Source organism: Hyla sarda, chromosome 3 (assembly GCF_029499605.1).
Source record: "Hyla sarda isolate aHylSar1 chromosome 3, aHylSar1.hap1, whole genome shotgun sequence".
Classification (NCBI taxonomy): Eukaryota; Metazoa; Chordata; class Amphibia; order Anura; family Hylidae; genus Hyla; species Hyla sarda.
This window is the reverse complement of record NC_079191.1, coordinates 295479992-295493749: the sequence shown is the minus strand read 5'-3', so window position 1 is coordinate 295493749 and position 13758 is coordinate 295479992. Positions and strand designations below refer to the sequence as shown.

At 41.3% G+C, this 13758-nt stretch overlaps 1 protein-coding gene across 7 annotated transcripts in view; it reads right to left on the bottom strand.

Moving 5' to 3' along the window:
• EGLN1 (egl-9 family hypoxia inducible factor 1) overlaps positions 1-13758 on the bottom strand; it is a 501918-nt gene that overhangs the window by 62962 nt on the left and 425198 nt on the right. The window lies entirely within an intron of this gene.

The window sequence follows — 13758 nt, the reverse complement described above, 5'->3', positions numbered from 1 at the left end:
GCAATCTCTCCTGCAGCACCCGCATGTCATCAGCTGCACAAATCAAAGATCTTCTATGCTGATGACTCACGATGCAGGGACTGGAGTATCATGACGTCACGGCCCCATCCCCTCAATGTAAGTTTATGGGAGGGGGCATGGAGATAAGATGTCTAGGGGCAGAGTACCCCTTTAACCCCTTGGGGACGGAGCCCATTATGACCCTAAGGATGGCAGCATTTTTTTCAAATCTGACCTCTATCACTTTATGCATTAATTACTCTGGAATGCTTTTACTTATCAATTTGATTCCGAGATTGTTTTTTCGTGACATATTCTACTTTATGTTAGGGGTGAATTTTCGTCGATACTTGCATATTTTCTTGCATAATTTAATTACCAAAATTTGATGAAAAAAAAATTTGCCATTTTTCTAACTTTGAAGCTCTCTGCTTGTAAGGAAAATAGACATTCCAAATAAATTATATATTGATTCACATATACAATATGTCTACTTTATGTCTGCATCATTAAGTTAAAATTTTCTTAAATTTGGAAGACATCAGAGGGCTTCAAAGTTCAGCAGCAATTTTCAATTTTTTTACAAAATTTTCTAAATCGGAATTTTTCAGGAATCAGTTCAGTTTTGAAGTGGATTTGAAGGGCCTTCATACTAGAAATACCCCATAAATGACCCCATTATAAAAACTGGACCCCTCAAAGTATTTAAAATGACATTCAGAAAGTTTGTTAACCCTTCAGGTGTTTCACAGGAATAGCAGCAAAGTGAAGGAGAAATTTCAAAATCTTCATTTTTTACACTTGCATGTTCTTGTAAACCCAGTTTAAAAATTTTACAAGGGATAATAGGAGAAAAAGCCCCCCAAAATTTGTAACCCAATTTCTCTCGAGTAAGGAAATACCTCATATGTCTATGTGAAGTGCTCGACGAGCGCAGTAGAGGGCTCAGAAGGGAAGGAGCGACAATGGGACTTTGGAGAGTGAGTTTTTCTGAAATGGTTTTTGAGGGGCATGTCACATTTAGGAAGCCCCTATGGTGCCAGAATGGCAAAAAAACTAAACAAACACAAGGCATACTATTTTGGAAACTACACCACTCAAGGCACATAACAAGGGGTACAATGAACCTTAACACCCCACAGGTGTTTGACGACTTTTCGTTAAAGTCTGATGTGTAAATGAAAAAAAAAAATGTTTTCCCAAATTTACCATTTTTACAAAGGGTAATGGGAGAAAATGCCCACTAATATGCATAACCCCATCTCTTCTGAGTATGAAAATACAGCATGTTAGGACGTAAAATGCTCTGCGGGAAAACTACAATGCTCAGAAGAGGAGTCACATTTGCCTTTTGGAAAGCAAATGTTGCTGAAATGGTTTTTGGGGGACATGTCACATTTAGGAAGCCCTTATGGTGCCAGAACAGCAAAAAACAAAACAAAAAAAACACATGGCCTACTATTTTGGAAACTACACCCCTCAAGCAATGTAACAAGGGGTACGGTGAGCCTTAACAGGTGTTTGACGACTTTTTGTTAAATACGGATGTGTAAATGAAAAAAAAAATTTTCACTAAAATGCTGGTTTTTCTCCAAATTTTATATTTTTACAAGGGGTAATAGAAGAAAATGCCCCCCAAAATTTGTAACCCCATTTCTTCTGAGTATGAAAATACCCCATGTGTGGACATCAAGTGCTCTGCTGGCGCACTACAATGCTCAGAGGAGGAGGAGCGCTATTGAGCTTTTGGAGAGAGAACTTGTTTGAAATGGAAGTCAGGGTCCATGTGCGTTTACTAAACCCATCCCCCCACCGTAGTGCCAGAACAGTGGACTACACCCCTCACAGAATTTAATAAGGGGTGGAGTGAGCATTTACACCACACTGGCGATTGACATATCTTTGGAACCGTGGGCTGTGCAAATGACAAATTACGTAAATGATCACTTATTTACATTCTTATTACATTCCGTGAGGGGTGTAGCTTCCAAAATGGGTTCACATCAGGGAGGCTCATTGTTCTGGCACTGTGGGGGCTTTGTAAACACACGTGGCCTTCAATTCCGGACAAATTTTCTCTCTAAAAGCCCAATGGCGCTCCTCTTCTGAGCATTGTAGTTCGCCCGCAGAGCATTTTACATCCACATATGGGGTATGTTACATATTTTGGGGGGCTTTTTTCCCATTTTCCCTTGTGAAAATGAAAAATTTAGGGTAACACCAGCATTTTAGTGGAAAAAAAAATTTCCCTTAATTTTCGCATCCAACTTTAACGAAAATTTGTCAAACACCTGTGGGGTGTTAACCCCTTAGGACTCATGACATTCTCATAAGTTTTCATTTCAGAGTCATTAAGGACTCATGACGTATGAGAACGTCATGAGCTTTCCTGGCCCCCCCGCAGCCAGCTGGAGCAGAGTCGGTGCCCGATGCCTGCTGAAATCGTTCAGCAGGCATCGCGGCATATCGCCCAGGGCGGTCATGATGACCCCCCATGTTGGCGATGGCCGCAGATCGCTGTACAATTCAGGCCAGCGTTCTGCGGTGGATTCCGGGTCAATCGGCTCTCCAGTGACCCGGTGATCCGGAATTACTGGCTGATCCGCGCCATCTCTGATGGCCCCGAACAGCCATAGCCAGCAGGGGAGAGGTGGCACTGGTGCCACCTCACGATCGTCCTGATTCGTCGGCCGGTTTACCGGCCGACCAATCAGGGCGCCTGCTGCGGGTGTCACTCCCGCAACCCGCTCCGCCCCTCTTCCGCAGGACGTGAGCGGGTGCGGGAAGTGGACCCCGGGAGCTGGGGACCCTGATCCACGGCGTCCCTGGTGGGATCGGGCCCCCAGGAGCGGCGGCGGCGATGAGGGACTGACCTGCAGCGGCGGCGTGGATCAGCAGTTGGAGGTGAGTGACAGCCCCCTGCTGTTGCTTAGCAAACGCTCCCTGCATGCTGGGAGCTGTAGTTATGCAACAGCAGGAGGCAGACCACCACAACTCCCAGCATTCCCTTATGGGCATGCTGGGACTTATAGTTTTGCAACAGCTGGAGGCACATTTTTTCTATGGAAAAGTGTACCTCCAGCTGTTGTATAACTACAACTCCCAGCTTGCACAATCAGCTAAAGTGCATGCTAGGAGTTGTAGTGGTGCATCTGCTGGTTGCATAACTACAACTCCCAGCATGCCCGTTGGCTGTCGGTGACTGCTGAGAGTTGTAGTTTTGCAACATCTGAAGGCACACTGGTTGTAAAACACAGTTTTTTTTTTACTTGACTCAGTGTTTCACCACCGGTGTGCCTCCAGCTGTTGCAAACTACAACTCCCAGCATGCACCGCACATGCTGGGAGTTGTAGTTTTGCAACAGCTGGAGGCACACTGGTTATGAAACACTGAGTTAAGTAGCAAACCAGTGTGTCTCGTGCTGTTGCATAACTACAATCCCCAGCATCCCCAGCCAAAGTAGTATGCCTCCAGCTGTTGCAAAACTACAACTCCCAGCATGCACTGATAGTGTACCCTGTACATTCACATTGGGTGGGAGAAACATCCAGCTGTTGCAAAACTACAACTCCCAGCATGTACGGTCTATCAGTGCATGCTGGGAGTTGTAGTTTTGCAACAGCTGGATGTTTCTCCCACCCAATGTGAATGTACAGGGTACACTGACATGGGCGGAGGTTTACAGTAAATATTCGGATGCAAGTTTGAGCTGCGGAAAACTGCCAGCGAGAAACTACTGTGAACCCCCGCCCGTGTGACTGTACCCTAAAAACACTACACTACACTAACACACAATAAAAGAAAAAGTAAAAAAACACTACATATACACATACCCCTACACAGCCCCCCTCCCCTCCCCAATAAAAATGAAAAACGTCTGGTACGCCACTGTTTCCAAAACGGAGCCTCCAGCTGTTGCAAAACAACTACTCCCAGTATTGCCAGACAGCCACTGACTGTCCAGGCATGCTGGAAGTTTTACAACAGCTGGAGGCACCCTGTTTGGGAATCACTGGCGTAGAATACCCCTATGTCCACCCCTATGCAAGTCCCTAATTCAGGCCTCAAATGGCGCTCTTTCGCTTTGGAGCCCTGTCGTATTTCAAGGCAACAGTTTAGGGTCACATATGGGGTATCACCGTACTCTGGAGCAATTGTGTTAAAAATTTTGGGGGGTATTTTCTGCTATTACCCTTTTAAAAATAACCAAAATTATGGCACAGTACAATATATATTATAATTAGGGATCTATGATTCCTATTTATAATTATTACATATGGCCCGCTATGCACTCCTTATACTGAGAATATGCACAAAAAATGGGATGGAGTACTAGATTAGTAAAATATTATGACTTTATTAACAATTCATTACATTATATAAAAAGAACAAACATCATAAAAGGGAAAAGCCAACTTGTGGTGGAAAGAGGGCGTCACTCCAGAAGGTCCACAATGTAAACTACAGTATTAGACACATTACATATATTGCACTACTGCTCATTCTATTGCACAATCCCATAGAGGATATATCTCAAAAACTATAAAGTGTTTAGAGACAGTATACATACCAGTAAACAAAATACATGTACAAATGAAAGAGGGACCTCTGGAGAGACACCACCCCAACATACGTTTCGGGTTGTCCTTCGTCCTGGGGGCATATAAAAAGCAGCTCCTGCTGAGAGGACGTCTCTCCAGCGGTCCCTCTTTCATTTGTACATCTATTTTGTTTACTGGTATGTATACTGTCTCTAAGCACTTTATAGCTGTTGAGGTATATCCTATATGGGATTGTGCAATAGAATGAGCAGTAGTGCAATATATGTAATGTGTCTAATACTGTAGTTTACATTGTGGACCTTCTGGAGTGACGCCCTCTTTCCCCCACAAGTTGGCTTTTCCCTTTTATGATGTTTGTTCTTTTTATATAATGTAATGAATTGTTAATAAAGTCATAATATTTTACTAATCTGGTACTCCATCCCATTTTTTGTGCATACCCATTTTAAAAATTTAAAATTTTTGGGAAAACAAGCATTTTAGGAATTTTTTTTTTTTACATATGCAAAAGTCGTGAAACACCTGTGGGGTATTAAGGTTTACTTTACCCCTTGTTACGTTCCCCGAGGGGTCTAGTTTCCAAAACAGTATGCCATGTGTTCTTTTTTCTTCTGTTCTGGCACCATAGGGGCTTCCTAAATGCGGCATGCCCCAAGAGCAAAATTTGCTTTCAAAAAGCCAAATGTGACTCCTTCTCTTCTGAGACCTTTAGTGCACCAGCAGAGCACTTTTCACCCCCATATGGGGTGTTTTCTGAATCAGGAGAAATTGGGCTTCAAATTTTGGGAGTTATTTTCTGCTATTACCCTTTTTAAAAATGTAAAATTTTTGGGAAACCAAGCATTTTAGGTAAATTTTTATTTTTTTTTTACATATGCAAAAGTCGTGAATCACCTGTGGGGTATTAAAGTTCACTTTACCCCTTGTTACGTTCCCCGAGGGGTCTAGTTTCCAAAACAGTATGCCATGTGTTTTTTTTCTTCTGTTCTGGCACCATAGGGGCTTCCTAAATGCGGCATGCCCCAAGAGCAAAATTTGCTTTCAAAAAGCCAAATGTGACTCCTTCTCTTCTGAGACCTTTAGTGCACCAGCAGAGCACTTTTCACCCCCATATGGGGTGTTTTCTGAATCAGGAGAAATTGGGCTTCAAATTTTGGGAGTTATTTTCTGCTATTACCCTTTTTAAAAATGTAAAATTTTTGGGAAACCAAGCATTTTAGGTAAATTTTTTTTTTTTTTTTTACATATGCAAAAGTCGTGAATCACCTGTGGGGTATTAAAGTTCACTTTACCCCTTGTTATGTTCCCCGAGGGGTCTAGTTTCCAAAATGGTATGCCATCTGTTTTTTTTTTTTTTTTGCTGTTCTGGCACCATAGGGGCTTCCTAAAGGTGACATGCCCCCCAAAAACCATTTGTCGCTCCTTCCCTTCTGAGCCCTCTACTGTGCCCGCTGAACAATTAACATAGACATATGAGGTATGTCCTTACTTGAGAAAAATACAAGTAAAAATTTTCTCCTTTTTATCCCTTGCAAAAATTCAAAGATTGGATCTACAAGAACATGCGAGTGTAAAAAATGAAGATTTAGAATTTTCTCCTTCACTTTGCTGCTATTACTGTGAAACACCTAAAGGGTTAAAACTAGAGATGAGCGAACTTACAGTAAATTCGATTCGTCACAAATTTCTCGGCTCGGCAGTTGATGACTTTTCCTGCATAAATTAGTTCAGCTTTCCAGTGCTCCGGTGGGCTGGAAAAGGTGGATACAGTCCTAGGAGACTCTTTCCTAGGACTGCATCCACCTTTTCCAGCCCACCGGAGCACCGGAAAGCTGAACTAATTTATGCAGGAAAAGTCAGCAACCACCGAGCCGAGAAGTTCGTGACGAATTGAATTTACTGTAAGTTCGCTCATCTCTAGTTAAAACACTTACTGAATGTCATTCTGAATACTTTGGGGGTGCAGTTTTTATAATGGGGTCATTTATGGGGTATTTCTAATATGAAGACCCTTCAAATCCACTTCAAAACTGAACTGGTCACTGAAAAATAGTGAGTTTGAAAATTTTGTGAAAAATGTGAAAATTGCTGCTGAACTTTGAAGCCCTCTGATGTCTTCCAAAAGTAAAAACTCTTATGATGCAAACATAAAGTAGACATATTGTATTTGTGAATAAAAATATAATTTATTTGGAATATCCATTTTCCTTACAAGCAGAGTGCTTCAAAGTAAGAAAAATGCTAATTTTTCATTTTTTTCATCAAATTTGGGGATTTTTCACCAAGAAAGGATGCAATTTACCACAAAAAATTACCACTATGTTAAAGTAGAATATGTCACGAAAAAACAATCTCGGAATCAGAATGATAAGAAAAAGCATTCCAGAGTTATTAATGTTTAAAGTGACAGTGGTCAGAATTGCAAAAAACGGCCGAGTCCTTAAGGTAAAAAGGGCTAAGTCCTTAAGGGGTTAAAGGGGTACTCCTGTGGAAAACTTTTTTTTTTTTTTTCCAATCAACTTGTGCCAGAAAGTTAACCAGATTTGTAAATTAAAAAATATACAATGTAGCCCGGACCTTCTAGGTGAGTAAATGAAAATGGATATACGTGGATCGTGCTTCAATAATAATCAATATTTATTATAAAATATAAATAAGATTCGGCACTTCTCACAGGGCCCTTGTGAGAAGAACATACATATTAAAAGGCAACCTAACAATGTATTTAGGCATATAGTAATTAAAACTATAATCCTGGCATAGGATAATAAAATAGCAGAGTAAGATCTGTACCAAACAAATATGTTAAAGAGTTGCTCTTCTGGGTATTTAGGGTAGATATGTCCCTTTTAGATACAGTAGCAAACAGTCTGTAATATTAGAAATTGTTACCGGTCTGTAAATGGTAACTCAGGTGATGGGTGTTGTTCCCGCAATGCGTTTTCCCAAACAAATGTATTTTTTATAATAAAGAGAGATAATAAAAATAAAGATAAAAATACATTTTTTTTTTATTTTTATCTTTATTTTTATTATCTCTCTTTATTATAAAAAAATACATTTGTTTGGGAAAACGCATTGTTATACTTTTCCAACAGAATTCACACATCACTTTATACTTAGTATTGCTCTCTAGGTGAACCGATCCATTGAATCCATTTATGCTTTTTATTTTTATCTATTAATGTGTTAAGGGGTGGGATTTGTGCCTATATAAAACAACTGATGATTCATGGCAACTATCATGACTACTGAGGAAAGGGTTATATTATAAAACCCTGAAACGCGTCTAGTCGTTTATCTACTGGCATATTATTACCCTCGAAGAACTGTGCCCAAACCTCATGGCCAGTTATCTTTTATGAACTGTACCATTATCAGCGCTCTTACTCTGCTACCTGCCCGGTTCAGCAGTTCAGATCCATTCCGGTGTAACCATCCTGGTGTAGCCATCCCGGCTCTGACTACAGCTGACGTCAGACGCCGGCAACACGAGGTGAACTTCCAGCCCTCCAGTACATGGTCCTGTTCACCAACCAGCAAAGCGGTGAGGAATACCAACTCCAGCGCACGCCAGCGCCAGCAGTCCCCGGACACCATTGCGATCTTCGGCGCCTGCCAGCGCCTCAGCCGTTAGCGACTGCCACCGCGCTCAGATACTACTGGACCAGGCTCACGATTGGAAGCGCCGCACAGAGGACTGTGCACACCACGGACACTCAGCCATTGCGGGAACAACACCCATCACCTGAGTTACCATTTACAGACCGGTAACAATTTCTAATATTACAGACTGTTTGCTACTGTATCTAAAAGGGACATATCTACCCTAAATACCCAGAAGAGCAACTCTTTAACATATTTGTTTGGTACAGATCTTACTCTGCTATTTTATTATCCTATGCCAGGATTATAGTTTTAATTACTATATGTCTAAATACATTGTTAGGTTGCCTTTTAATATGTATGTTCTTCTCACAAGGGCCCTGTGAGAAGTGCCGAATCTTATTTATATTTTATAATAAATATTGATTATTATTGAAGCACGATCCACGTATATCCTTTTTCATTTACTCACCTAGAAGGTCCGGGCTACATTGTATATTTTTTGGTTTTCCCTTTTCTAGCAATTAAGGTATAGTTGCTTGCCCAGTTTGACCTCGGTGCGTATTAGTTGTGAGCTGCACATACCTATATAAGATTTGTAAATTACTTCTATTAAAAAATCTTAATCCTTCCATTACTTATTAGCTGCTGAATACTACAGAGGAAATGGTTTTCTTTTTAGAACACAGAGCTCTCTGCTGACATCTCTGTCCATTTTAGGAACTGTCTAGAGCAGCATATGTTTGCTATGGGGATTTTCTCCTACTCTGAATCGTTCTTAAAATGGACAGAGATGTCAGCAGAGAGCACTGTGGTCATGATGTCAGCAGAGAGCTCTGTGTTTCAAAAAGATAACCATTTCCTCTGTTTTTCAAAAAGAAAACCATTTCCTCTGTAGCATTCAGCAGCTAATAAGTACTGTAAGGATTAAGATTTCTTAATAGAAGTAATTTATAAATCTGTTCAACTTTCTGGCACCAGTTTATTTAAAAAAAAAAGTTTTCCACGGGAGTACCCCTTTAAGGCTCACTATACCCCTTGTTACGTTCCGTGAGGGGTGTAGTTTCCAAAATGGGGTCAAGCATGGGTATTTATTTTTTTGCGTTTATGTCAGAACCGCTGTAAAATCAGCCACCTCTGTGCAAATCACCAATTTAGGCCTAGACTGTACATAGTTCGCTCTCACTTCTGAGCCTTGTTGTGCGTCCGCAGAGCATTTTACGCCTACATATGGTGTATTTCCGTACTCAGACGAAATAGAAATTTTACTTTTACCTCTTGTGAAAATAAAAAGTATGGGGCAACACCAGCATGTTAGTGTAATTTGTTAATTTTTTTTTTTTACACTAACAGGCTGGTGTAGCCCCCAACTTTTCCTTTTCATAAGTGGTAAAAGGAGAAAAAGCCCTCAAAATTTGTAGTGCAATTTCTCCCGAGTACGGAAATACCCCATATATGGCCCTAAACTGTTTCCTTGAAATACGACAGGGCTCCGAAGTGAGAGAGCGCCATGTGCATATGAGGACTAAATTAGGGATTGCATAGGGGTGGACATAGGGATATTCTACGCCAGCGATTCCCAAACAGGGTGCCTCCAGCTGTTGCTAAACTCCCAGCATGCCTGGACAGTCAGTGGCTGTCTGGAAATGCTGGGAGTTGTTGTTTTGAAACAGCTGGAGGCTCCATTTTGGAAACACTGCTGTACAATACATTTTCATTTTTATTGGGGGGGGGGGGGGGGGCGGGGGACAGTGTAAGGGGTGTATATGTAGTGTTTTACCCTTTATTATGTGTTAGTGTAGTGTTTTTAGGGTACTTTTGCACTGGCGGGTTTACGGTGAGTTTCCCGCTAGGAGTTTGTGCTGTGGTGGAAAATTTGCCGCTGCTCAAACTTGAAGCAGGGAACTCACTGCAAACCCACCCATGTAAATGTACCCTGTACATTCACATGGGGGTGCAAACCTCCAGCTGTTGCAAAACAGACAGACTGGAAGTTGTACTTTTGCAACAGCTGTAGGCACACTGGTTGGAAAACCTTCAGTTATGTTCTGTTACCTAACTCAGTATTTTCCAACCAGTGTGCCTCCAGCTGTTGCAAAACTACAACTCCCAGCATGTACTGATCGCCGAAGGGTATGCTGGGAGATGTAGTTATGCAACAGCTGGAGGTACACAACTACAACTCCCAACATGCCGAGACAGCTGTGTATGCATGCTGGGAGTTGTAACAGTGGGGATCAAAAGTTTGGGCACCCCAGGTAAAAATTTGTATTAATGTGCATAAAGAAGCCAAGGAAAGATCTCCAAAAGGCATCAAATTACAGATTAGACATTCATGTCAACAAAAGTTAGATTTTATTTCCATCATTTACACTTTCAAAATAACAGAAAACAAAAAAATGGCATCTGCAAAAGTTTGGGAACCCTGCAGAGTTAATATCATGTACTGCCCCCTTTTGCAAGTATCACAGCTTGTAAACACTTTTTGTAGCCAGCCAAGAGTCTTTCAATTCTTGTTTGAGGTATCTTTACCCATTCTTCCTTACAAAAGTCTTCCAGTTCTTTGAGATTTCTGGACTGTCTGTCACGCACTGCTCTTTTAAGGTTTATCCATAGATTTTCATAGATGTAATCCCCCGTGGATTTCGAGGTGTGTTTAGGATCATTATCCATTTGTAGAAGCCATCCTCTCTTTTACTTCAGCTTTTTCACAGATGGCATCAAGTTAGCATCCAAAATTTGTTGAAATTCTACTGAATCCATTTTTCCATCTACTCGTGAGATGTTCCCTGTGCCACTGGCTGCAATACAACCCCAAAGAATGATTGATCCACCCCCATGCTTAACAGTCGGACAGAGGTTCTTTTAATTAAATTCTGTTCCCCTTCTTCTCCAAACGTACCTTTGCTCATTCCGGCCAAAAAGTAAAATTTTAACCTCCACAGAACTTGTTTCCAAAATGCATCAGGCTTGTCTATATGTTCATTTGCAAAGTTCAAACGCAGATTTTTGTGGTGAGGACGCATAAGAGGTTTTCTTCTGATGACTCTTCCATGAAGACCATATTTGTACAAGTATCTCTTTAAAGTGGAATAGTGTACCACAACTCCAGTGTCTGCCAGATCTTTCTGGAGGGATTGTGCAGTCAAACGTGGGTTTTGAATAGTTTTTCTCACAATCCTGCGAGCTGTTCTGTCTGATATTTTTCTTGGTCTTCCAGATCTTGCTTTAACTTCCACTGTTCCTGATGACTGTCATTTCTTAATTAGATTCCGAACAGAGGATATTGACATCTGAAAACGTTTTGCTATCTTCTTATAGCCTTCTCCAGCTTTGTAAGTGTCAACTATTTTCAGTTTCAGATTTCTAGACAACTGCTTAGAAGAACCCATGGTGCTAATTGTTGGGGCAAGGCCAAATGAGTCTGGGCATTTAAAACCTTTGAGATTGACATCACCTGGTCTTCCCAGATGATGATTGAGAACAATCCATGACACTGGTAGGTCTCAGCTTTGCAAAGGGGGTAGTGCATCCTATAAATTCTGCAGGGTGCCCAAACTTTTGCAGACACCATTTTTTTGTTTTCTGTTATTTTGAAAGTGTAAATAATGGAAATAAAATCTAACTTTTGCTGACATATTATAAGAATATCTAATCTGTAATTTGATGCCTTTTGGAGATTTTTCCATCTTTCCTTGGCTTCTTTATGTACATTAATACAAATACAATACAAACCTTCAGCGCCGGTCCCCGTCAGTTCCCCGTTCTGCCCAGCCTACTTTGGGTGGGCAGAACGGGGGAACCGAACGTTAAACTCCCCGCCCCCGATCTGCTATTGGTCGTCGCTTCTGAACGACCAATAGCAGGGATAGGTGGGGTGGCACCCCTGCCGCCAAACTCCCATCCCTTCAGGGGTCGTGGGTGTCTTGGACAACCCTGATCCCCCTTATTTTTCTGGCCGACATGGGGGGGGGGTGTCTCAGGACCCCCCCTGGGCCATTGGCTTGGGATGCATGCTGAATTTCAGCAGGCATCCTGTTCCGATCACCGCCCAGCGAGCTGCGGTGATCGGAAATGCGGAGGGTGTACAGGTACGCCCTCCGTCCTTCATTGACAGGACACGAGGGTGTATCCATACACCCTCCGTCCCCGACAAGTTAACTCCACACTGTTTGGGTGCTTGATTTGTCATGTCAACGGTCAGATCAGATTGTTTTACTTTCTCTAATTTTTTTTGCAGTTTATTCAGGAAATTGATTTGTCTTGCGTTATGGACATACATGTTTATTAACACATATATTTTGTTATTTATTGAACATATCAAAATCAAATATCTTCCTCTTGGGTCTGGGAAGCTATTAATAAGTTGGAATGTGACCGAATCTCTGACCGCCGTCATGACCCCTGCCTGTTTTTAACTCAAGTTAGCCATTAATAGGTTAGAGAAGTTTTTGTTTTTTAAATTAGGGTCATTGCCCTTTTGGAAGTGGGATTCCTGTACACAGATGACATCAGTTTTAGAACTCACTACTTCATTTCATAAAAAAGACCTATTTTTCGGGCTGTTAACCACTTAAGGACTCAGTCCGTTCTCTTTCTATAATGCGGGGCGCGTCATAGCGGGTCAAGCCCGGGTCCGTGACTAATAGTGCGTGGCACTGATCGCGGTACCGCACACTGTTAACCCTTTAGATGCGGTGTTCAAAGTTGATTGCTGCGTCTAAAGTGAAAGTAAACTACTCCTGGCTAGCTCAGTTGGCTGTTTGGGACCGCCGCAGTGAAATTGCAGCATTCCGAACAGCTGGAACACACAAAGAGGGCCCCTACCTTCCTCCTGTGTGTCCGATTGCTAATGACTGCTCCGTGCCTGAGATCCCGGAATGAGCAGTCAAGCAGCAGAATCATTGATCAATGTTATCCTATGGGATAACAATGATCAATGTTAAAGATCAGTGTGTGCAGTGTTATAGACCCCTATGGGGGTTATAACATTGCAAAAAAAAGTGAAAAAAAAGAAGTTAAAGAGCATTTAACCCCTTCCCTAATAAGTTTGAATCACCCCCCCCTTTCCCATAAAAAAAATAAAAATAAATAACAGTCTCAATAAAAATAAACATATGTGGTATCACCACGTGCGGAAATGTCTGAATTATAAAAATATATCATTAATAATTCTCACGGTCTATGGCGTACGTGCAAAAAAAATTCCAAAGTCCAAAATAGAGTATTTTTGGTCACTTTTTTATCATGAAAAATTTTATGAAAAGCGATCAAGAAGTCAGAACAATACAAAAATGGTACCGCTGAAAACTTCATATCGCCCCGTACGTGGAAAAATAAAAAAGTTATAGGGGTCAGAAGATGACAATTTTAAAGGTATAAATTTTCGTGCAAGTAGTTCAGATTTTTTCCTGAAGTACGACAAAATCAAACCTATATAAGTGGGGTATTATTTTAATCATATATGGACCTACAGAATAAAGATAAGGTGTCATTTTTACCGCAAAATGTACTGTGTAGAAACAGAACCCCCCAAAAGTTAAAAAATGGCATTCTTTCTTCAATTTTGTCGCACAATGATTTTATTTC